This window comes from Delphinapterus leucas, unplaced genomic scaffold, assembly GCF_059928025.1.
Source record: "Delphinapterus leucas isolate spDelLeu-1000000601 "Yukka" unplaced genomic scaffold, BTC_Dleu_Yukka2 spDelLeu_asBTCV2_sq25, whole genome shotgun sequence".
NCBI classification, from domain to species: domain Eukaryota; kingdom Metazoa; phylum Chordata; class Mammalia; order Artiodactyla; family Monodontidae; genus Delphinapterus; species Delphinapterus leucas.
In genome coordinates, this window is record NW_028322234.1 from 15,228,611 (window position 1) to 15,254,161 (window position 25,551).

The window sequence follows — 25,551 nt, forward strand, 5'->3', positions numbered from 1 at the left end:
CTGAGGCTGGACTGTGCCTGATGTTTGCAAGGAACAGTGAGGAGGCTGGCATGGGTGGAATGGAGTGAGCAAGGGGTGCAGATGGAGGAGGTGAGGGCAGGGAGGTGATGGGGGCAGGCAGTGGGGGACCTTGTGGGCTGCAAGGAGGACTTGGGTTTTTACCCCAAGTGAGATATTATCTATTTCCTCCACTGGACTCAACTCCTGGAGGGCAGGAATTTTTTAGCCTTTTTGTTTATTTCTGTGCCCCAGCCCTAAAAACAGCCTGGCACACAGACTGATGGCCTGAATGGGTTGGTTTCCTGCACCATATTTTACAACTGTTTCCCGTTGCCGCTCACAAGAACTCTCAGAGGTAGATGTGTTTGTACCCTTTTTGCAGATGGTAACAGTGAGCCTCTGAGTGACTTGTTCAAAGTCCCTCTCCTAATAGGTGGCAGGGCTGAGTGTGGCTCATGCCATGTCCAGCCCCTCCAGAGCCAGCAGTCTCATTTCACTCTACCTCCATCGAGTATGCAAGGCTTGAGCACCTACTGTGTACCTCAAATCAGCTAAGCGTTTGTGCACAGACCATCCCATTTGATTCTTCAAGATGAGGCTGTTTCCCAATTGCTTGGATGAGAAAACCAAGGTTAGATTGTCAATGGCTAGGTCAGGGTCACACTGCTAGGAAGGAGGACAAAATAGGTTCTGCAAACCTGCACTGGCCGCTGGGAAACTCCAAGCTTAATTTAGGTTCCTTGTTGAATTATTCATTCTCTTCCTCTCTTTTCTCCTATTTATGACTTCCGCCTTCTCATTTTGTTCCCTGAGTTAATGCCTTTTGTTTATATCTGCATCTTTGGCCAGGAATGAATGAATCAATGGTTTTGGAGGAAAAAACCCCAAATTCTAAACTTGAGTCGTTTTGTGGGGATGAGGCCCTCTCCAAACACATATCTTGGAGAAATAAAACCCTTCCAGCAGGTTCAGAATACAATAATTTTATGTGCAATCTTGTTTGGTGTCTTTGAGCCCTCCCACCCTCCGTGGTAATCTTTCTGTTTTTCTTTTCTTTTTTTTCCTCTTCTCATTATCCCATTTTCAAGCACCAACTACAGGCCAAGCAGGCACAGTATCACACTTCATCCTTACACTCTCTTGTGAGCAGCAGACACCTTGCCCCATTTCACAGATGGGAAACTGAGACCCAGAGAAGCAAACCCATTTTGCAGGTGGGAAAGCTGAGGCAGGGCCCCACACAGCAAGTTAGTGTTTGAGCTGGGGTTCCTACTTTGGTTTGTCCTGCCTCAAGGGCAGCAGCTGATGGTAATTAGAAGAGATGTTTGTAAAGTGGTTAATCTGCAGGAAATGTTCCCTCACTCATTCCCTTATTCATGCGGCCAAGACACAGGGATCTCCAGGCCCCATGGAGATCCACACCCTAGCATGACCAGAATTAAATCAGGACAATGGCACAGAGAATGGAGCGTGGGGTGGCTGATGGTCATGGTCAAGGAAGGCTCCTCCCAGGAGCTGCAGGTTAAGCAGAGACGGGAAAAAAGAGAAGGGAAAGATCTTGGGGGAAGACTTTTCCAGGTGAAGAAACAGCAGGGACAAGGGCCCTGAGTCAGCAGTGAACAGATTGAAAGAACTGTAAGAAGCTGGCTTGGCTTAGGTATGGACACCTGGAGGCAGAGTGATGGGTGCGAACGCAGAGAAATGGGCCTCCCAGAGGGGGCTGCATTTTACACGGAGGGCACTGGGGAGCCATGGCAGAGTTTACAGCAGCACATGGCAAACACCACGGCCTTTGGGCCAAGCGCCCTGGGGCTAGCGGGCGGACCCGCGGACAGACGGGTATCCCGGGCTGACGCCGCCACCCACGTGTCGCGCGAAGCCCCACGCCCCACGTGCTCCCACAGCCCTTTAAACGCCCCGGGCCACGTGACCCCGCCGAGCCGCCTCATTGGCCGAGGGGCGTGGCGACTACGCGGCTGCGCAGTGACACGCCCGTGCCGGCCCCGCCCCCAGCCGGCGGCGGCGGCGCTAGCGGAAGGGATGACGTCACCGGCTGGGGGGGCGCGCGAGCCGGCGCGAGGGGAGCGCGAGCCGCAGTGAGTGTCCTCGCGCCGCCCGCCCGGCAGCCCGGCCGGCGCGCGCACGCCGCGAGCCGCTGGCGCTCGGGCTCCGCTCGAATCCCATGCAACAGCCAGGATGTGAAGCGGGGCAGAGCCGGGGGAGCCCAGCCCAGCCAGCCTCCAGGTAAGGGGGGAAAAAAATCATGAATTCGATTTTAAAAAATGCAGGCGCTCCAATGGGGTTCTCGGAGGCAGCGGAGTGGGCAAAGCGCCGGCTTTGTGCCGGGGAAGCCTACACGGCCATTGTGCTTGGAGGATGCTCCGCTGCAGCCGGCTGCACGCCCAGCCGCTGAGCCCGGCAAGCTGCGTCCGAACAATGCCCCTGAGGGGCTGGGCCGGGGCAGACAGGGGCAGCAGGAAGGGCTCGGCGGGCGGGGTGGGGGGCTTCGCCGCGGCGGGGGAGGGGGCTGGGCTGGACTCGCCCGGAGCGCGGCGTTGGAAGCTGCCCAGCGCCGCCGGCTGCACCACCCCGGGCTGCGGGCGGGGCAAAGGCGCGGAGGGAGGACGCGCGTGTGTGGGGAGGGGGTGCTGGCCCCAGCGGCGCCCGGCCAGGCTCCCCGGCCGGGTCCCGGAGGCAGGGAGCGCCCCGGAGTGGAGACCAGCCCGGGACAGTCGGCTCCCGGTGGGAGCGAGGGGGGCACCGACTGGCCGGTGCTCTCAGGGCCGCTGCTGTGCCCGCCACCTTCGCTCTCCAATTCCCCTCCCCTAGAGAACCCCCTACTCAATGCTGTCTCCCCCTAGCGCCCTCCCGGCCTCATCTATCCTTTGGTGGGGAGCCTTCCGCTACCTTAGCCTTGCCCCACCCTACTGTGGCCCCAGCTCCCCCTCCCAGTTTCCCCAGGTGGGGCAAGGCAGCCCCCAGCCCCAGGGACTCTGGCGGACGGGCGGGCGCGCGCGCCCGGCCCCCGACCTCCCTTCGGAGCTGGGGGCCCCGTGGGGATCCCGGGAGAGGGGAAGCCGCCCCTGGAGCTGCCAGCCTCGCGGGTTCTGCACGCCCCGGGAGCCCCCTCGGGGGCTGGGGGGAGGGGCGGTGACGTCATCCCGGGGGCGGAGCCGTCTGAACCAGGTTGAAGGGGGTGCGGGTGGAGGGGCGCCGTGCCCGAAGGGAAGCCCTCCGAGTTCGAGCGCCCATACTCTGAGCGCAAGGGTTTTGGCCGGGTTGCGGCCAAGTTTACTGCTCCTTACGGAAATCACTCCCAAATTTAGAATTCCACCCTCCCCCCGTCAGCACACAAACAAATCCTGGGCACTTACCCCCACGAAACTCCCCCTAAATCAGAGAACTCTCCTTCGGCTGCCTTCTCTCCAAAATTCTCAAATCAGAGAATCCACCCCAAAGTGGAATCTTTTTTTCAGCCACACCCCCCCAAATCTGGAGCCTCCTCTTTAGTGATTCTTCCCCGATTTCAAATCCTCCTCTAGTAGCCCCGTAAATAAGCAGCTTTTGAGTGCCCTTTCCTCTGCAACCCTTCCTCAAATTTAGCCACCCCCTAGGGTCCTCATCCCCCAAATTAACAAACCTCCCCAGCGCCTTCATCTGGGGGGTGCCTCCCCTCCCCCTCTCGGGCTCAGCTGGGATTCCCCTTTCCCCCATCTCCATCTGGGGGAGTCTTCATTCTGAGTCCTTCTGCCTCTGGCCAAACCCCTGAAAAACCAGCCTGGCCCCCAGCTCGCGAAGAGGTGGGTGGGCGTCTGAGGTGTCCAGGCTGGGTATTAGGACTCTGAGAAGCGGGGACAAAAGCCGGAGGGTCCCCGAGGGTCCCGAGGACAGGGACCCACCTGCTCTGGGTTCCCATTGGTCTCCTTGCGCCCCCCACCCAGGACTTTGGCTGCCGGGGTTCTAGTCTTCCCTTGATGTTCCCCATTGTTGCTGTTCCTGGGGTGCAGGGGGCAAGGGTTCCTTTTGTTTGGGGTGCCCCGCTTCCCCCTCTGAGCCACCTTGCGCCAGTGAGAAGAGAGAGCCAGCCCGCGCCTCTACTCCTGTGATACCAACCGCCGCTGCTGGAGCTTTTATTAATCGCTGAGGGACTCTGTCGATTCTACCATTTGCATAGCTCCCCTCCCCCTCCCAGGGTCCCCTTCCTTTGTGCCCCCTCCCCCTGCCAATCTCGCCTACCTTCTGTCCCTCAGCTCTCTTCTTCCTCTGCCAGCTGATACTTTGGCTGCGGAAGGCAGGCAGCTGGGGCTGGGGGGCGGCTGCTTCCCACCCCCCAATCCTAGAGCCCACCAACTTGGGCCTGGGTCTCTGGCTGGCTCCCCTTACCTGCCCCCCACAATGCCCTCCAAGAGGCATCTCTTGATGCCTGCTGTTGTGTCTCCATTCTTCCCCCTCCAGAAAGCTTCGTCTTGCCCGGTGCCCGGGCCTGGGGGGCACCTTCACCATGACGGTGCACTTCTGCCTGGGGCCCCGGCCCCCCCCAGCCCCCTGGGGGCAGCCATCCGCCATACTCGATTGCCCTGAGAGTTTGGTATAATTGGGCACAGGCAAACAAAACGTCGCGGGAGACCCGGCCTGCCTGGTGAGCTCCTGCGCTTTTCTATTCCTGCCACCCAGCCGATGACATTGGCCCCCCAGGGGGGGACGGGGGCTGGTGCTGTCATGTCGGTGGCCATCCTGCGAGGAGAGGCCACGCCTGGCCCACTCCTCACCCTCTGCGGGGACAGGGGGATGGGTCATTCTGGCATGGCCGGGGTGTGGCATTGGAGGGTGCTGCTGGGGTGTGGGCTGGGCTCCTTGGGGGAACCCTCCTCCCCCAGGGACCCTGGCCTTGTGGTGGGCACAGAAAGAGGAGCACTGCCAGCCAGGCGCCTGCCTGCTGCCTGCACAGGAATCATCGCCCACTGACCGTGCTTCTGTTTCTAGCCCCTTGCAGAATTCCAAGCACCTTTCTTTTTCCCCAGGGGATCCTGGGCATCTTCACATATCTGTGGGCCCCATTCAGAGACATGGGGCATTTTTTCCCAACACTAGGGCTGTGGTTCTGGGCCGAGGTGTCAGGACCAGGTGGAAGGGGAGAAGCTCCCTGGATGTCAGGGATTTAGTTGTGGCATCTGGGGGGACAATTCTGGAGCCATCACTGGGCGCTCATTTTCTTCTTTGGGCTGCTCAGAGTGTGGGGCTTTGCCTGGTATTCCCTAGACCTGGGACGGGTTGGGGAGACAGATCCACTTCCCCTCAGCAAACGGCTTTCCAGGGGTGACTCGATTTCCCCTCCTGCCTTCTGGGTTGGCACTGAACAGCCTGTCGCAGGTGTTGGAGCACAGCGCACCTCCAGCTGCCGCTCCCAGGAGCCAGGCGCTAGGAGACCTGTGGCTTCGCTGATTGCTCCACCAAACAATGGTCAGCGAGGTGGCTGGGAAGGGGCAGGCAGGAATGGGCAGGGACTACGTGGCTCTGAGGCGCGGCACCCGGGAGCCCCGGGTTCACCTGCTTCGCGTGACTTTAGTGTAGCCATTGCGTATGGGGGGAGTGGGGGGGGCATTGAGAGACTTCAGGATGGGGAGGAAAACCCTAAAAATAAAGACGGATATTTATAAACCTGGCGGGTTTGGGGGATAATTGACAAAGCTTAATGTTTGCAGCTGAAAGCTATCCCCGCCCCACCCACCCCCACCCCCAGATGGAGCTGCATTAGGTTCCATTAGTAGAGTCATCTGGAGCCTGAGAAAGGTCCTTGGGAAGTGCAGTGGGCTTGGCCAGCACGTTGCGGGCCGTGGCTCCCTTTCTGGGGGTAGAGGGAGGGCTTGTGCTTCTGGAAAGAGGCAGGAGGCCTAGGCAGGGGTGCTGAGATGCCACCCCGCTTTCCTCTGCACCTAGGACGGCCTCCTGGCACACCCTCCGTGGGTGGGTGGCCTGTTTCCCAGAATTTGCAAGGAGGAGGTGCCCCTCTCTGCCCTTGCCCTGTCCTTCCCCGCTACAAAATATGCCTGGCGGGGGAGTGTGGAGAGACCCCAGCTGCCCGCCACGCAGGGGGGCTCAGCCGCCAGTGGGGACAGTGGGCAAGATCCAGGTGCCAAGCTGACAAAACCCCGTGTGGGTCCGTGGACAAAAGTCACACCACTGCGCTGGGGAGAATGAGGGCTTTTCAGATGGTTTCAAACATTTTGTCTGACTTCAGCCTGGAACAAGAAAGCTCCTGGCTTATAGCCGGAGAAGATGGGGTGTTGGAAGGGGGTGAAATTCAAGCTCATGTCAGCCTGTCACCAGGAGGACGGACAGCCCGGACACGGGCAGATCTTAGCTTGGGATGCACAGGAAGCGGTGATACCTGGGTCTGCTGACCCAGCGGTCCAACTTGTCACCCCCTCTGGCCTTCTAGAAGCTCGCGGATTTCGAGTGTGGTTTGTGGGTTTTTTCCCCCTTCTCTCTTTTTTCTTTAAGGAAAGCAAAGGCACACACACACACACACACACACACACACACACACACACAAAGGGAAAAAAAAAGAACCCCGACGTACCATTTCTGTCTTGTCTCTGATATTTCAGAAGCGTTGTCGGGGGGCGGGGGGCGGGGTGTTGTGTGTGGGGAGCATGAAAAAAATCAATTGGCTTACACTTCTGCAAAGGCGAAAATTAACAGGCGGGTGGGAGTGACTCACGGACAGGCCCCGACTTTCGTGTTGCTTTATTTTTGTCTCTCTTCTCTCTCCCCTCCTCTGAGGAGCTGCCGATACCGCTGCCCCTCCCCCGGGTCTGGCCAGGCTGGACCTGGGGGTTGGTGCTATTCCGGGCTGGCCGTGGAATCCCGGGCTGGCCGTGGAATCCCTCTCCTGTTCTCGGAATCGAGGCGCCCTCCCAGTCCTGCGGAGGCCAAAAGGATTCCAGACCTGAAAACACACCGAGGTTTCTTTCCCCGGAGATCCCCATACTCATTCCCATGGATTCCACCCTGATCTGGGGCTTGGAGCTTGGGTTTCTGGGTCACAGTGACCCCGCTCCCATAGATACCCTTTTTTTGAAGCAGATTTTCTCCAGAACTCCCTGGATGGTCCCTGTGGCTTTTGAGTTTTTTTCGGTTTGTTTTTTGAACTCTTTGCTATTACATTAGTCCCCTGTAGGAAGGCCAGGCGTCTCCTCCTAGGGAAACTGAAAATCCCGATTTTTTTGTTTCCTGGTTCTCTCCTTCCTCTCTCCCTCTCTGTGTGGCATCGCCTCTGCCCTTTAACCTCTCTGTGTGGGAGCCTTCTCACTTGCAAAATGAAGTTATGCCTCTGGCTTGGAGGGGGGCGCTGATTTCCAGCACCCACCCTACTGTGCATACTTGGGCTGGTTGGTTGACCTCTCTGTGCTCCTTCATCTCTAAGATCAGAGCAATCACAGCCTGCTTCATGGCAAGCCTGGACAGGAGATGCTGTAGGTAAAGCGCCTCCCTCAGCTCTTGGACGTGTCATCGGTTGCTGGCTGCATCTGTCTTATGACGCCCGGCCCCCAAATGGTGTCACATCCTCAGTGCCAGAGGCCTGGGACCCTCGGATGGAGGCAGGCCAGGTGGAGTGGGGCCGGGAAGATGCTCTATTGTCGTGCTGTCGTGTGGGTAATTGAGTGTTGGTGGAAATTCAGGGGTTCTGGGGAAGGGAGGTCGATGCGTCTGTGTGTGTATAATTTAATGCCACTTATAATTAACCCTGTGATCAGCAAATGAGGGGATGTCGGGGGATAATAATAGCTGCTCTGACTTATTTGGAGTTGGTGCCTGTGCCAGGTCCTACGCTGAGTAAGCACCTTAGGAGCATGCTCGGAACCCCATTTTGCAGACAGGGAAACTGAGGCACAGAGAGAGGTCTTCACTGGCCTGAGGTCACACAGTCCACAAGTGAGAGAACAGGAAATCTTACCCAGGACTAGTGGCTGCCAGAACCTGAAGTCTTAACCCCTGGGAAGGAGCTGGGGCTCTGCCCCATTGTCAAAGAAGTAGCTTTGATGACGGTTCACCTGCTGGGTGCGAGTCACTGTGGAGACTCCGGGGCTCCCAGCTGCCTTCCTCAGAGGGTAAGAGTATGGACGCTGGTCCGAGGTTGCTTGGTTTCAAATCCCGGCTCTGCCTCTCGCTGGCTGTGTGACCTGGGGCAAGTTGCTCAACTTCTCTGTGCTTCCATGGTCACATCTGTAAAATGGAGAGTAATGCTATCCACCTCATAGCTTTGTTGGGAGGATTAAATGAGTTAATGCGTGTAAAGTGATGTGTTGAGCCATAGCCAGACCTGCCCGGTGGGGGCTCCCCAGCAGCACCCCCCAACCCTCAGACCCTCACGGGGTCTAGCATGGGAGAAACATTAGGATGACTCAGCCACTGCAAACTGGGGCGTTCCCCGTCACTGGCTGCCTAATCAAGGCCGCCCCACTTCTGCAGCAGGACCGGGCCAGGGCCTGGCAGGATCTGAGCCATGGGAAGCCAGACAAGGCAGGCGGAGAGGGCAGGTGGCTCCCGCACTCCTGAGACCTCAGACAGTGGCCCCCCGACTTCCAGAGCTATGGTGGATCTGAGTGAGTGCCTGGGGGGAGGTCCGGGACAATTCAGGGCCGTGTGGGCTCAGCTTTGCCTCGGGCCCTGCTGAGAGGCGCTCAGGAAAGCAGTCAGTTTATAAGCTTGGTGTGTGAGCCTTCATTCATTCATTTGCCAATTCATTCATTCAGTCAATCAGTATTTGTTGAATACCGGCGGCCAGAGAACTCAAGAGCCAGACTCTGGGTTCAAATCCCAGCTCTGCTGCTCACCAGCTGTGGGGCCTCAGACTATTTATGTAGACCAGCTGTGGAGCCTTGGACTAGTTATGTAGCGGCCGTGCGCCTCAGTTTCCTCATCTGTAAAATGGGTGCTTTGGTGTTGCTTTACTCATGAACAAATACATGCCAGGTAGACAGAAAGCGCTTTGTACATTCTTTTCCTTTCTTTCTTTTTGTAAATAAAAGCAAATGAAAGTCGAATTCTGGGGATACAGCAGTAAACAAGGCAGGCTCGGTCCTCCATCCCCTGGACCCTGCAGTCTGTTGGGAGAGGCTGAATACATAAATAAGCTAAGCAAGAAAATATATCGGCTGCAGTAGGGCTCTGCAGAGACTGGAAATCCCATGGCCCCCGACAGGTCACCAGGCCACTATTTTGTCTGGGGGTGGGCATCAGGGGGACCTTTCTGAGTTGAACAGGTATTGGGAACAGCGGGTGCAAAGCTGGGAGGTGGAGCATCTTCAGCTGTGTGGCAGGAGGTGAGGGAAGCAGAAGCAAGAGGTGGGTGACCACATGGGGTCCCGACACTGAGGAATTCACATTGCAGTTTCCACACGTGCAGCTAGAGTTTGCTGAAAGCCCCCAGAGCTTGGGTGCAAAGATCATTGCTAGTGGAGACCTGGGAGTTGGGGAAACACCTCTTGGAACAACTGTCATGCCGAGGCCCAGAGAGGGAGAGCAACTTGCCTAAAGCCACACAGCCATGCCTGCCTGCCTGCCTGCCTGCCCACCCACCCACCCGGCTGGGCCTCACACTAGAAGGGTGGGCTGGATGTCTTCACACCAGTCCAGAGAGGGTAACATGGCAGAACAAACGTTTGGATACCAAGGGGGAAAGGGAGGCCTGGGATGAATTGGGAGATTGGGATTGACATATATACACTATTGATACTGTGTATAAAATAGATAACTAATGAGAACCTACTGTATAGCACAGGGAACTCTACTCAGTGCTCTGCGGTGACCTGAATGGGAAGGAAATCCAGAAAAGAGGGGACATATGTATGTGTATAGCTGATTCACTTTGCTGTACAGTAGAAACGAACACAACATTGTAAAGCAACTATACTCCACTAAAAATTAAAAAAAGAAAAAAAGACATGGCAGAAATGTCATTCTCAAACCCCAGTGCGCATCAGGGCTGGGCAGGTCATGCCAAGGGGTGGTGGGCACCAGACGGGCAGCCCTGAATGGCTCCACAGCCAGATCTGCTTGGTTTTCCAAGATAAACCAGAAATCTAGATATGTTTTTACATGAAATTACCCTATTTTTCCATTCTTTGATCGTTCTTCTCCTTACAACACCTCCGTTTGCCAGTTGTGTGGACTCGACAGCTCACTTGCTGTCCCCAAGCCTCAGTTTCCCGGGCTGTAAAATGGATCGAAGAATCACAGCCACATTGAGGAGTTATTTGGAGGCAGCGGCGCGATTATTCACAGGGAGGGCGGAGAACAGGGCCTGGGCCAGCAGCTGCGCTCGATAAACGTTGGCTCTGATTATATTAATATTGGTCATAATGATAAACTTAAATGCTACACAGAAGGAAGCCGGCTCGTCCCACGGGGCAGGGCTGTGACTTATCTTCTGTCTGCGGGACCCGTTCCTCGCCTCTTGTCTTTTCCGGAAATACCTGTTGGCTCTCAGGGCTGGGGCACCGGGTCACCTGCGTTATCAGTAGAGTTCATTACAGTGGTTCTCAACGAGGGGCGATTTCGCTCCTCCAGGGGACACAGGGCGATGTCTGGGGACATCTGTGGTCATCACGACTGGGGGCTCTCCTGGCATCGAGCAGGTGGGGTCAGGGATGCCGCTTAGCATCCCGCAGCGCCCAGGACGGCCCCCCACAGAGAATGATCAGGTTCTAAATGTCAGTAATGCTGAGCCTTAGAAAACCTGATTTGTGCTCCAGACCCCAGTGGTGAGAGAAATCAGGCGGCCGGGCCATTGGCTTGTCCATGAACGTCCGCCTCCCGTGCCTTGCACCGTCTTGCTGGACTCAAACGCCGAGATTGCTAACGGGTTCCCGCTGCCCACCTGTCCCGGCCCCACGGCCCAGTTGATTATCACAAGCAGGTAGTTGCGCCTGACGTATGGATTCTAGAAGCACGAACGGCTGGGATTTCTGGTGACAGTGCTGGATCTGGGAGATGGAGGGGCTGCTGCGGGCAGGTCTTTCCCCTTTTTTCCCACCTGGCCTTTGGAGGCCAGAGCACTAAGTTCGAATCCTGGTCCAGGCCCTACCCGGTTGTGTGAGGTGACCCCTTATTCCCTGCCCCCAGCCTCGCTTTTCTCATCCATGAAATGGGAATACATCTTGCCTGCTGTGTCATTGGGAGTTAAATGCTGTCACGTTGATATGGGACCTGGCACCCAGGGTACACAAGCAGGGACTAAATGACTGTGCTCTCCCATCCCCCATCTTCATGAACTGCTGGGGGAGATGTGGATGGAGCTCCACACCCACAATTTCCCAAACAACTGCAACGGAGGAGAAATAACCCAAACAGGCATGAAGTCCCCGTCATGGAGCCTACACTGCATGTCTGGCCCTGGGCTCCGGCTTCACTCAAATTTTCTCCTTTCATCCTTAGAGCAGCCCTGAGAGGTGGCAGCTGTCGCCCCACCTGGCAGATGGGGAAACTGAGGCACGGAGTGAGGATGAGAAACTGGCACGCTGGAGCCTTTTCCTGGGGCTGCCTATGTGCCCACAGGCGAACTGAGGTGGCATTTCTGTGCTTGTGGAGGTTCAGGGGGTCTTTACTTGGTTGAATGATCTGCTCTTGCTTTCTTGAAATTCTTTTTTTTTTTTTTAAAGAAGATGTTGGGGGTAGGGGTTTTTATTAATTTATTTTTTCTGTGTTGGGTCTTCGTTTCTGTGCGAGGGCTTTCTCTAGTTGTGGCAAATGGGGGCCACTCTTCATCGCGGTGTGCGGGCCTCTCGCCATCGCGGCCTCTCTTGTTGTGTAGCACAGGCTCCAGACGCGCAGGCTCAGTAGTTGTGGCTCACGGGCCCAGTTGCTCTGCGGCATGTGGGATCCTCCCAGACCAGGGCTCGAACCCACGTCCCCCGCATTAGCAGGCAGATTCTCAACCACTGCGCCACCAGGGAAGCCCTGAAATTCTTAATAATTTTTGCACAAGGAGGCTCTGCGGTTTCATTTTGCCCAGCTGGAGCACATAGCAATTATGGAGCCAGAAGGCTGGTCGCAGAAGGAGGGACATGTTGTCGGCTGGTCTGGATGTGAGATATGTTTTTGCCTCTTACGAGCTGTGTGACTTCAGGGAAGTTGCTTTGCCTCTCTGGTTGGCACACCCAAACCCTGCTTGCCAGCCAGTCCCCTGCTGGCTTCTCCATCCACTCCCTCCTCACTCATTCTGTACCAACCACCTTGACCTTCCTTCTTCTCCCACCTCCAGGCCTTTGTCCTTGCTGTTTCCTCCGCCAGGAGCTCCGTTTCTGGCCAGGCCAACCCTATCCAGCCAGTGTTCCCCGGCACTCTTTTTATTTTACTTCCTCAGTTGCTGTTTTGCGGTCTGTCTGCCCCCCTTTTCAGGATGGGAGCTCCACCTGGCTCCCCCTCCCCAGACCAGCCACCGTGGTTTTGGAGAGCCACTGCCCTCCTGCACTAGACCCAGCGTGTCTAATTGTCCAGATTAGGTGGGTCATGGTGGCTGGGAAAGCCCCACATCAGGCGGCTGAAACGCCCTGACTCAGTTCCCACTGCCCTGGGCAGGGAGTCTAGGAGACCAAGTCCCCAGTGGAGGTGCTGTGTGACCTCGGCCACTTGCCTGCCCTCATGAGTCTCTGCATGTCTGAGCTGTTTGGCGCAGAAGCCATGATGATTGGCTGCTGAGAGCCAGGGGCCCTGAGGACAGGTGTCATGGGGTCAGGGAACCCTGAAACAGTCCATGAGGTTTCTTGTCTCCTGGGGAGGAGGTGAGAAGCCCAAAGGAGCAGGGAACCCCCAAAGGGCATAGTAACTGGGCCAGGGGATTTTTAAGACTCAAGTAGCCCTGATGTTCATTTGACACCGTGTGCATCCGGCCAGATAGGTAGAAAAGTCACTGAGGAGCCCCCAGGAATGGGCCAGGCTTTCTTTGAGGGATTGAATTGGACATCTGAATAACCCACGTTTGAATCTTGGCCTCACGCACAGCATGACCCTGGGCCTCAGTCTCCTTGTCTAAAATGGGAGCAAAGACTGTCTCTTGAATGATTAGAAAGATCTGCACCGAGTGTGCTTGGAAAGTGCTGGCATGGCAAAGATGGAACTGGCTAAACGTCATACAATACAGCATGATGATGAATGCCTTCTGGGGGCAAATTGGGGGACCTGCATACAGAGCTTTGGGGGACAAAGGGTTTGGGGGTCCTGGGAGCAGCAGGGCCCAAGTCTGGCTTCTCCCAGGGGTGTCGAGTCTCCTGCTGCAGTGCTAAGAGCAGGGTGGCAGGAGGCCTGCCCCAGGACCACCTGAGCTGTGGTGGGGAAACTGAGTCACACCTGTGTGGCCAGAGCCCTCGACAGGTACAGGGGGTCAGTTCTGACCTTCTAGTTCTGTGCCTCAGTCACCCTGTGGGCTGCATCGAGGCCTCTGGACTCCGCATCCAGTGCTCTCCCCGACATCACCCGAATTTCAGTCACTCACTTTGACGTGTGCCTTTTGCCCCATCTATCTGGTCCTCCTAGTGACTTGGTAGTTTTCTTGAAACCCATTCTCTTTGAAAACTTAAAGGAGAAAAATTTGTCTTACTCTCATGAATGGGCAACCTGGTATGTCCTTGACATAAGAAGGCAGAACCTTTGAAATAAATGTGATGAGAGCCAAAAAAAAAAAAGAAAAAAAAATTGACATTAAATCATCCTGCTACTGCCACAGGCTTAGAGCAGAGGCCAAGGGCTACTGAGGCGTTAAAGCCCAGTTAGCACCCACCGGAGACTTCCAACCTTGAGAAGGCTGGAAAAAGCCGGGGAGGGGGATGGCGCCCTTGCTGGTTGAGTTCATGTGGCTGAACATGGCTAGAACCGTTTGGGGGTCTCCACCTTCGGATCAGGGTGCTAGGACTTTCTTGTGTGTGTCTTGAGTATTCCTTCTCAACAGCCTGGGGAGAAGGTTATTTCTCCCTGAATTCAATTAATGAGCCTATTAAAAACTATTTATTTTCCCTGACAGTTGTTTACCGAGGAGAAGGAGATGAATTGGCTGGGCATCCTCACCAGGCAGGCGCAAGGTGGGATGGGAGATGCCTGGTGCCTTGGGCCCAGGTGCTTAGCGAGCACAGACCATAGGTGGGGTCCTGCCTTCCGAGGGGCCCCTGGAAACACAGAGCCTGAACTTGGGCTGCGGCCAGTTTCTGACCTTGGGGTATTTGGGGAGGCGGAGCCTGGGATGAATGAATGAAAAGCATCCTGGCATGGAGGCAGGGGGCTGGCCCTGATAACATCTGTCTTCTCTATGCAGGCCAAAGTCTCTCAGATACACTGGTTTGAAAGTAAGACCTAACCCCATCGGGCTACGTGTTTTTGGTGGGGTCTACCAATATCCCGTCTTTCTCCTCCACAGCAATTGAACCCTTTGACTTATCTAGGCACATAGCCACCTGGTGGAAAAAAAAAAAAATTCCCATTGTACCTTGCAGCTGTCTGTGCTATATGATTCAGTTCTGACCAGTGGGTTAAATGAACAGAATTTCCTGGAAATGCCTTCAAAGGGAGGTAGCACATGCTTCCTTCTCCCCACCCCCAGCTGGAATACGGAGGTGATGGTAGGCACCCAAGCAGGCATTTTGGACCATGAGGCAGGTATCAGGGATAAGAATGGGGGATCAAAGAGATGGAAGGAGCCTGGACCCTGATGATTATGGGGTGGGCAAAATAGCCCTGAAAGGACGACCTGGGAGCTTCTTTTATGTGAAGGTGCCTCTCTTGTGAGTTTTTTGGCATCCACCGCCCAACTTGATCCTAATAGCGGCAGTAGGTGAGCCTCAGGACACAGTGCTTTTCTTCCTTCTCTCCTCGGGTCTCTGCTCATTTTTAAGTGAGGCTTCCCCTGACCGCCCTATGAAGATTTGCAAAGTTATTACTTGCGAAACGATTTGTAAGAGTGTTATTTGCAAATCCGCCTCTCTTCCTGGCCACCATCTTCCCCTCTCCTGCTCTGCTTTTACTGGAATCGCTGTCACCATCTCCATGTCTTATGCCTTTTACTTGTCATCCACCTCCTTTTCGGCCGTCTCCTCTGCTATGTCCACAGCAGCGCCTGTGCACAGTAGGGCCCCGTGCACGTTTTGCACCCACAGATCTCCGTTCACAGGGCAAGAGATGAGGCTCTGAGACGCCTGAGGTCCTCCAGCTGGCTCGTGGCAGCGCCTGCATTGGCACCAACCAAGCAGGTGGCTCCCTAGTTCTCCCTTTTCACTCGCCTCTCCCCCCTCCCCCTGCAGTCGGCCAGTTCGGGCCGCCCAGCGGCTGCTCCTGATCCTTCCTCCCGCCCCCGTGTTCTCACCTCGGCCTCCAGAAATAGCCCCTTTAAAATAGCTGTGTCCCTGCGTTCTGGGGCTTCTGCCTGCCCACGGACGTGATGCCGTGCTGACGGTCCAGCCTCTTTATTGCTGTGGGATTTTTAAAAATACAGTTGGTGTTAGGTGTTCCCCCCCCCCATTTTTACGCCTGAAGAAGCCCAGCCACCCACAGGCTGTTTCCATGCCGACACTTGTCATTTGGGGTTTCGCACTGTGTGTCCCCGTGGATCCTGACCCTCCATCGCGGCCAAGGGGTGTCTGGTTTGCAGAGCTGAGAGCTTCCACTGCAGGCTCACGCCAGCCCACAGTTCCAAGTCTGGTCAGGAAGCCCTGGGTCCAAGTCCCAGGGCTGCCTCTTGCTGGCTGTGTGGCCTCAGGCACATGGAGCAACTTCTCTGAGCCTCGGTTCACCGGTCTGTGAAATGGGGACATCTCGGGACCCAGGCACATGGCTGAAGTTCTCTGAGCCTCAGTATACCCACCTGGAAATAAGACCCCTGATGGTTTTTCACTCGGGCCAGCACACAGTGGGTGTTCTTGAGATGTGAGCCGACCTCGTTATAGCACTCGGGCCACCTCTGAAACAGCCTGCATTACCCATCCCAGGGAAGGATGGAGTGAATTTGGTGCCAGGTCTGGGCACTGCCGCTTCTGGGAACCTTCAGGAAATCACTACCTCTCTCGGGGACTCAGTTTTCCTCATCTTTAGAACGGGGCATGTTACCAGATTGTTGGAAGGTGGCTGAGGGATAAGGTACACTCGCTGTTTCCCCCTCCCCCATGAGGCCAAGGACACAGCAAATGGTCCGTAGGTGTTGCAGATGTTTTCCTGCCGTGTTTTATACTTGTATTCATTGAGACCATGTAGACTAGTGGTTAAGAAGCAGACTCTAGGACCAGATGGCTTGGGTTCAAGTCCCAGCTCTATTCCTCGTCTGCTGTGATTTCACCTCCCGGCCTCAGTGTCCCCATCTGTAAAACAGGGAAAATGATGACCCCACCCTCCCAGGGTCCTTGGGAGGATCCGATGAGTTAGCAAGGGTGAAGCCTTACTGCTGGGCTGAGGGTGAGGGTGACACGGCGCCCCTAAATAATACGTCTATTCCCTAAATAGTTATCAGGCACCTTCCAGAGTGGCACCTCTTCCTGGCAGCGGGATCAGGGAGGTGGATGCTTCTCGAGTCGGTCTGTTTGTTTGGCTTGGAGGTCCTGGCTCAACCTCTGGGGCCTCCCTTCCAACGGGGCAGGGATTAAACTGCCCGGAGGAACATGCCCATCCCAGGCCACAGGCACCACGGAGGCCGCCCCTGCTTCCTGCGTTTTCTCAGCAGGTGTTGGCTGGAGGCTCAGGAAAGGGGGCAGAGGGCAGAGTCTAGGGATAGCTCAGAAATGGGGACAGGAAGGGCCCCCCGGAGGAGGCGTGGATTTGCTTCCTCCGCCAGCCAGCCCTGGAGGACCGGTGGCTGGTTCAGCTGTGGCTGCCGCCTCCCCACTTCTGTGCCTTGTCATCCGGGCACCTACTGTGTGCTGGGTCTCTGCTGGGGCCCAGCGGGGAAGAAGAAGTGTATGCCTTTGTGGGGCTCACGTTCTGGTCAGGAAGAGGTAATAAGCAAACTATGTGTCATGTCAGGTGGTGATAAGAGAACACAGTAAAAGAGAAAAAGGGGTACGTGAGTGGAGGGATGAAGGCTGTCGTTTATGTTATTTAACTTTTTAAGTTTTAAAATTGATCTTTATTTTTTTAATTGATGTTTATTTTAAGTTTCTTTTTCTTTATTTTTTTTGCTGCACCGTGAAGCATGCGGGATCTTAGTTGCCTGACCAGAGATCGAACCCACGCCCCCTGCAGTGGGAGTGCGGATTATTAACCACTGGATCGCCAGGGAAGTCCCAGGGCCGTCATTTTATTTTTAATTTTTATTTATGTGGTCCATGTTTTAAAGTCTCTATTGAATTTGTTACAATACTGCTTCTGTTTTATGTTTTGGGTTTTTTTTTTGGCCGTGAGGCATGTGGGATCTTAGCTCCCTGACCAGGAATCGAACCTGCACCCCCTGCATTGGAAGGCGAAGTCTTAACCACTGGACCACCAGGGGAGTCCCAGGGCCATCATTTTAAATGGGGTTGTAGGGACGGCTTTTTATTGAGGAGTTGACAATTTGAGTAAAACCCTGATGGAGGTGAGGGAGGAAGCCAAGTGGCTGTGTCGGGGGAGAATGTTCTGGGCAGAGGGCACAGCCTGTGCAAAGGCAGCACCGTGCCTGGCGTGTTGGAGGAACATCGAGGAGGCCAGTGTGTCTGGAGCAGAGTGAGTGAGGGGGAGAGAGAGAGGAGGGGAGGGCAGGGAGGGGACAGGGGTGGGGGCAGGTCGTGTAAGAGCACAGGCAGGGAGGACTTGGGCTTTTACCCAGAGGAGGGAGGTGGGTACCTGACTCAGACACTCACAGGAGCCCTTTGGCTGCTGCAGGGAGGCTAGACGGTGGGAGTGGGGGGCACAGGGCAGAGGAGACTGTACTGGTCCAGGCAGGATGGTGGGGTGGAACAGGTGGAGACAGAAGATGGGGAGAAGTGGGAAGATTTGGGATAGAGTTTGAAGGCAGACTTTTCATAGGTTTAATCTTCATGGTAGCTCTGTGAGGCAGGGACTCTTATACCCATTTGGTGGGTGGAGAAAGTGAGGCCCAGAGAGGTTGAGTCATTTGCCCAGTGTCACACAGCTAGATGTTGCACAGTGGCTGGGGTGGCCTGGCTGGGGTGCAGCTTGCTCTCTAAGCACTTCACATGTGTCACTTCCTCCTAATTTATGTATAGATTGACCCTCTTTATTTATTTGTTTATTTAAAATTTTATTGGAGTAGAGTTGATTTACAATGTTGTGTTAGTTTCAGGTGTACAGCAAAGTGATTCCGTTGTACATGTATTTATTCTTTTTCAGATTCTTTTCTCATATAGGGTATTACAGAATATTGAGTAGAGTTCCCGGTGCTATACAGTAGGTCCTTTTTGGTTATCTATCTTATATATAGTAGTATGTGTATGTTCATCCCAAGGTCTGATTTATCCCTCCCCCCACGTCTCCCCCTTGGTAACCATAAGTTTGTTCTTTTTTTTTTTTTTAATATCTTTATTGGAGTATAATTGCTTTACAATGGTGTGTTAGTTTGTGCCATATAACAAAGTGAATCAGCTGTATGTATACATATATCCCCATATCTCTTCCCTCTTGCGTCTCCCTCCCACCCTCCCTATCCCACCCCTCTAGGTGGTCACAAAGCACGGAGCTGATCTCCCTGTGCTATGCGGCTGCTTCCCACTAGCTATCTATTTTACATTTGGTAGTGTATATAAGTCCATGCCACTCCATAAGTTTGTTTTCGATACCTGTAAGTCTGTTTCTGTTTTATAAATAAGTTCATTTGTATCTTTTTTTTTTTTACGCCGTGTATTTAAAGGCTCCTGTGAGGTTGAGTTCTCTTAGTCAAGATGTTGGCTGGGGTTCCCGCCCTGCCCTATTTTAGAAAAATACATTGTAAGTGCTGTTGGCAGGCAGACCGGGACAAAGCCAGGGATCCTGGATTTGAATCTGCCCTTACCTCTTACTTTGCTGTGTGACTTCATGGCTTTTGCCCAACCTCTCTGAACTCTCATTTACTGTGAAATCAGACTCAGCTATTTGCTCGTCATCCCAGTAATATGTTTTGAGCTCCTGCTGTGCGCCAGGTAGTTTTAGGCAGATTGGTTATTCCTGTCTTGACCACTGCAGCCCCCAAAATGTTAGTTGACAAAACCACAGTGCTTGGGCCACACGAGGGTGGGTGGGAGCCTTCCATGCATTATCAGTACCTTCCGTGGATCCCTTAGTGCGGGTGTCAGAGGCTTGGAGGGAAATCTTGGGGCAGCCACCCATGGGAAATGCTAGGTGCCTGGGGCCTGGCCGCACAGGGACCGGTGCCACGTGCAAAGCCCCAAGTCAGCAGCACTGGGGTGAAAAGCAATTCAGAAGAGGTGGGCTTGGAACACAGAGGTGGTTTAGAAAAACTTGAACCATATATTTTACTTACACTTTGCATTTATGTTCAGGAGAGAAAGGTGATCAAAGTGTACGTCCAAAGAAGTCTAAAAAAGCTCTTTCAGTTGCTGTCAAATGATAATTCTGTGTGATAAGGAAGTCATGTCCAGTTTAATTGGCAGCATTTTTTCTTTCTTACTGACGCGTAATATAATTACGCAGCTTAAGCTCAATGAAATACAGAAATCGTCAGCTCTGGAACTGAGATGAGAAAGAGGGAGAGAGGATGCAAGGCTCTGAGAGTGAACAATGGGAGGGGAGGTCAAAGAAGGCTTCCTGGAGGGGGTGGCAGCTGATCTGAGATGTGGTGGTTGAGTAGGAGTTACTTGGGCAGAGAGAGGAGGGAATGGTGTTCCAGGCAGAGGGAACAGCATGGGCAGGGATTCCCATGCAAAGTCATTGTGAGCCTTCAAGGTGAAGTGGTTAAATCTTGTGTCTTTCATGGGGCCCAGCTCATAGTAGGTGCTCACTGAATGGATCATGGTAGATGTTAGACCAATGGGTCCATAATAGGCAGCCGGTCAGTGGGCACGAGGTAGGTGCAAAGGAAGCAGGCGCTGCCCTCAGTCCCAGATCTGGATGATGCCGTGTGGATGTTGCTTGCCAGCATCTGCGTTCTGAAAGATCTGAGACCCAGAGGTTTGAGTCTGTTTGAAGTCCCTCAGCAGGTTGACTGTTGCGCAGGGATAACCTTGATGGTTATCCTCAGCTTCCTGCCATGCTACTAATGAAGCTCTATCCTCAGTTGCACAGTGGGCATGCAGCTTGAAAGGAGGAGAAACCCAAATCAACTGACTTTAGTTTTTTTTTTAAAAAAAGCAGATGGATTGATTGGCTCTTGTAACTGAGAAGACTGATGTTAGAATAGACCAGCTTCAGGCATGGCTTGATCCAGGGGCTCAGACAAGGATCCTTTAACTCCTTGTTAAAGAGAAAGAAAAGCAGACCCAGATTGCTTAAACTGCTTGCCCGAGGCCACTCATCTAGGAGGTTAAGCCACAGTTCAGACTCGGGTTGCTCTGAATCTAAAGCCTGTGACTTGTCCCAAGCCAGGGAGTGATGACTCCATTTTACAGATGGGGAAACTGAGGTTCATAGAAGGGAAACGAGTTACTTCAGGTCATTGAGTAAGCAAGGAGCAGAGCCTGGGACCAAACTCACATCAAACTCATGGTCTTGGACCTCATACCATATGGTTCTCTGTAAACACAGGTTGAATGGTGAGTTGGTCCAACTGAGGCAGAGCAGAGGAAAGGTTTGCCAGGGACCACATTGACCTTGGGCCAGGCTCTCCCCTCCCCCCACCAAAAGGGCCCACGCACACTCCCTCCTGCCACCCACCCTGCATGGTTATGACTTTCCCCTTGCTCTTGATGAATACATCACAGGTGACAGGTCAGGAGGTCCCTGCTGGCCCTGGCTTCATGCCAGCTGTGGGTTCCGGCCAGCCCTGCCCATCCCTGTCACAGGAGGAAATGAGATTGGCAGCCAGTTGTTCTCTTCCGAGCCAGCCACCTCGCTCCCTGATGCCCGGTTTCCAATGTTTGCATTGATTGCTCAAGCCCTCCTCCCTTCTCCCCAGCAAACATCCGACCGACTGCTCAGTAACTCTCACCGTTTCCCCCTGAGCAGTCCTTCCTCTGCTCCCTTTGCCCTTGGGCATCTCCATGGCATTGGGCACCTGCTGTCTACCACGTGTTGAGCTCGACTGCTAGCAAGCTTTGTTCACCTCATCCTAGGTCAGGCTCTGGGCCCAGGTGACCTGTGCTCATATCCCCTCTTTGCCACCTCCAAGCTGTGTGACTTTGGGTAAGTGGCCTGACCTCTCTGAGGCTCAATTTTGTCTTCTGTACAATGGAGAGAATTAGGTGAGATATGTGTCTAGCAAATAATACATGATCTTAAAATATTAGCAAGTATTCTTCTTATTATTTCAGCATAAGTACCTCTAGGTCTGTTGGTCTCCTCTCTCCTTTCCCACACATCCTACACCCAACTCTTCCGTGCCGTGCTTTTTCACAAACAGACTCAGTATGTACAGAGCCTTCATCTCCTTTTTTCTGGGCTGCGTACTATGCCACTGGCTTGTCCAGCCCCTTCCTGACCATCATGCCCACCCATCTCTCTCTCTCACTTTCCTGTGAGATGAGCTGCAGTGCTTTTCACACACAGGCTTCAAGCACGAGTAAGAGGTTCTATGTGGAATGCACGTTTTAGAATTCGCTGGATCTCACCTGGTCACCCTACAGAGTGTCTGTAATCTCCATTCCAGCCACCAGCAAGTGAGCACAGGCTTCCGCTTAACAGTTTAGTAGGATAGGAATGTTTTTATTCTTTGGCGGCTCCCACCAGACCAGTAGCAGAAACCTCCCATGGTTTCAGATCTAAAATTTTATTTTAGGCCCCAAGAAAAGCTTCTAAGTGTTGAGAAAATAATCACAGTGCCTCCTCTGGGTCCAGGATCCTGCTGGGGAGCGTCTAGAGATTCATCAGTGGATATTTATTGAGCACCTCCTGTATGCTGGGCCCTGACCCAGGTGCTGGGAATAAAGTGGTGAAGAAGACAAGAAAAAGTCCTGTCCTTGTGAAGCATAGCAGGGAGAAGAACAATACACAAATAAATAGGTTAAATATTTAAGGAGCTATAGCATGCCTTTAAGAAAAATGAAGCCAGGGAAAGGGGTAGGTGATAAGGAGGGACTATTTTAGTTATGGAATCAAGGTAGGCCTCTCTGAGGAGGTGACTTTTCAGTAAAGACCAGCAGGAGGTGAGAGAGTGAATTATGTGGCGATGTGGAGGAAAGGTGTTCCTGGGGTGGGGGTGCTGGGGGGAGAGCCGTGCAAAGGCCCAGGGACAGGACCATGCCTGGTGTGTGGAGGCCTGTGTGTCTGGAGCAGAGTGAGCGACGGGGAGAGAGGGAGGAGGTGAGGGCAGGGAGGGGAGGAGGGCAGGTCGTGCAGGACCTTGTGGGCTGAGGGGAGGACTTGGTTTTTTGCTCTCAGGGAGGTGGGAGCCCTGGAGGGCTGTGGGCAGAGGAGGGACAGGGCCTGACTCAGGTGCTCACAGGTGCCCTTTTGCCACTGCAGGAGCTGGGGAACAGGGTGGGGGCGACTGCACTTGTCCAGGTGAGCGATGATGGGGCTGGACCAGATGGAGACAGAGAAGGGGGAGAAGTGGGTGGATGCTGGAGAGATTTTTTTTTGGAAGAGCCAGTGGATTGGCCAAGCAGTGGGTGCAGGGTGGGCTTGAAAGGCATCAAGGATAACTCCTAGATCTCTGGGCTGAGCATCTGCAAGGATGGGAGGGACAGGCATGGGGACCCCCGTGTTACAGGACACCCGCCAAGGTTTCCAGAAGGCAAAGGGAGTGGTTCTCTCTGCAGGTGTTGGAGGGGACCTCCTGGATCTGGTGGCTCCTAAGTTAGCCTGTGGGTGTGATCTGGGGCCAGTGTCCCATGCTACAAGCAAGCCAGCGGCCCCTGACCAAGGCACATCCTTTTCTCAGCCTCAGTTTCCCCATCTGTATAATGGGGATGGTAACGGAAGGGAATGAAATGAGTTAATACGTACAGAGTACTTAGAACACAGCCAGCTACACGTTTGGGTTTAGGTGGGGCTGGGCCTTTGCCAGCTCCAAGCTCCACTGGGGCTCTTGGGGCAGAAATTCTGAGATTCACTGAACTTCCAGTTCAAGATACAGAGGAGGCCTGGTTCACAGACCAGGAGGCTGAAGCCCAGAGAGGTTAAGGCATTTGCCCCAGGCCATACAGCACGTGGCACAGCACCCATGGGCCCACACATCCTCCCCACCTTGCTCCTCTCCCTTCTCCTCTGTGTGTTTTCCACCCCTGGGGCTGCCGGCTTTAGTTCTTGGTGGTTTCCAGGCTCCCCTTGGCTCCAGCTTGGCACTCACCTCCCACTTCCACGCGCTCTGGGCCCAGGGCCTGGTGCCAGGCGGGCCCAAGGGCGGGAGGTGGGGGTCTGGATGAGCACCCTCTGCTTTATACCCAGGGTTCCCTCTGCCCCTGCCCCTTCCCCGATGCTCCCACAAATGATGGAAGTGGGACAGGAGGGAGTGAACGAAATTATATACACACGAACATATAAAAATTAGTTTAGGATCTGGGCCAAGAACCACTTGCGCTTGGCTGGGCATTGTGGGTAATTCATCCCCGATTACCATAAAAGCCAGAGCCTAGCTGACAGGCAGCCATGCGGCTTTTGTTAAAGATTCTGATGAATATATAATCTCTCTCCCGCCTGGAGCCGGAGGTTCCCCCCACCCTGCCCACACCCTCTCTGCTGAGAATGGTCCCTAGGAAGGATGTCCCCAGGCTCCTGCCCAAGGGGCTGCTCGGGAGCCAGGCCGGCCCCAGGTCCATTGGTAAGCCTGCCTCAGAGAAGCTCGGCTTGGCATTCGATGCCCGCTGCTGCCCCCAAGGATCCCAGACCTTGTAATGCAGCCCCAGCCCTGGGCCCAGTTCCCTCAGGCCCTCATTCATCCACTTGACACGCATTTATTGGGCACCAGCTGTTTGCCTGGTCCCACACGGGTGCTGGGATGCTACAGCGACTGAGATGGATGGGGTCCCTGGCTTTTCAGAGTCTGGGGACTGATGGATGAGTAGACAAGCATTTATCCTATATTTAAAGATTCCCCATCTCTTGCCCAGAAGATGCAAATTAAAACAAGATCCATTTCTTGCCCGTTTGCTTGGCAAAAATGCCTGAAGCTTGATGATATCCAGAGTGGAAATGGGAGGGGGACCCCTGGGCGTCATCAGCGGGAGAATGAATTAGCATTGCCACTTTGCAACATCTTTTATTTTTAATTTTTTTTTTCTGGCCAGATAACGCATATATGTAAGACACAACTGAGGATGTACAGAAGAATACACAGGGGAGAGCCTCTCTACCACCATTCCCTTCATATCCTCAGTCCCCTTCCCCACTCCTTCCTCAGAAGCAACACCAGCGTCCTGCTAGGACAGGGTTTGGTGGACTTTTTCTGTAAAGGGCCAGACAGTAAATCTTTTCAGCCCTGCTGTGAGGCGGGTGGTCTCTGTCAATGCTATTCAATGCCACCATTGTAGCATGAAAACAGCCAGAGACAATACGTGAATGAATGGCTGTGGCCGTGTGCCAATAAAGCTTTATTGACACAAACAGCCAGTGGGCCAGATTTGGTCCATGGGTTGTAGCTTGCTGGCCCCTGCTCTATATCAGCGCTGTCCAGCAGAACTTTTGTGCAATGTTAGAAATACTCTCTGCTGATGCTTCCTAATAAAGTAGCCTCTGGCCACATGTGCTGTTGAGCATTGGAAATGTGGCTAGTGCAAATGAGGACTCAACTTTTAAATTTCATTCCGTTTTATTGCATTTAAATGTAAATAGCCACGTGGTGGCTTGTGGCCACCATTTTGGACAGCGCAGTTATCTAGACATCTTCGGTGAACATTAGGTAGGCAGGTAGATTTGTATTCCTTTGTTTAACCAAATGGTAGCATCTGTTCTGTACCTTGGGGTTCCCCCCCCCTTAAAAATGTATCTTAAAAGTAATTTCATAATTATACATCTGGCTCTCTCCTTTTCACAACTGCAATACTGGTCTCATAATATTAAAAGATACTAATCTTTTGTGGCATTAGTTGGTCCCTTGCACTGTTATATGTTTAACCAATCCCCTGTAGTTGAGCACTTCGGTTGCTTCAAGTCTTTTGCCATGAGGACTTTCTACAGATGTCATTTCATGGGGATGTGTCTTTCAGATAAGTTCTGAGAGGTGATGTTAGCAGGCCCAGAGGGAAGGTGCAGACACCTCAGCTGCCCATCTCTCTGCATTGAGATGTGGGAGGCGTGGACGCAAAGATTCACAGGCATTGGTCGAGAGTGAGAAATAAGATGGAACCAACCTAAGTGTCCATCAACAGGGGATTGTAATAACTGGGCACAGCCTTGTAATGGAAGATTATACACAGCAGGTGGAAAGAGTCTAGGGATGTGTATGCACACTGTAGATACAGTGTCTTGTGAAAGAGCACAAGTTGGGAAATGATACAGACAAGATGATACAATTTCACGGAAGAAAAAGAAAAACATTCTGTATTCTGGTGT

At 53.8% G+C, this 25,551-nt stretch overlaps 1 protein-coding gene across 1 annotated transcript in view; it reads left to right on the plus strand.

The window, feature by feature from the left end:
- Positions 1-2,042: 2,042 nt before the first annotated feature.
- PTPRS (protein tyrosine phosphatase receptor type S) overlaps positions 2,043-25,551 on the plus strand; it is a 103,521-nt gene continuing 80,012 nt past the window's right edge. The window contains exon 1 of the mRNA XM_089905611.1: positions 2,043-2,244. The gene's annotated coding sequence lies outside the window, so the exon portion shown is untranslated. The remainder of the gene's footprint in view (positions 2,245-25,551) is intronic.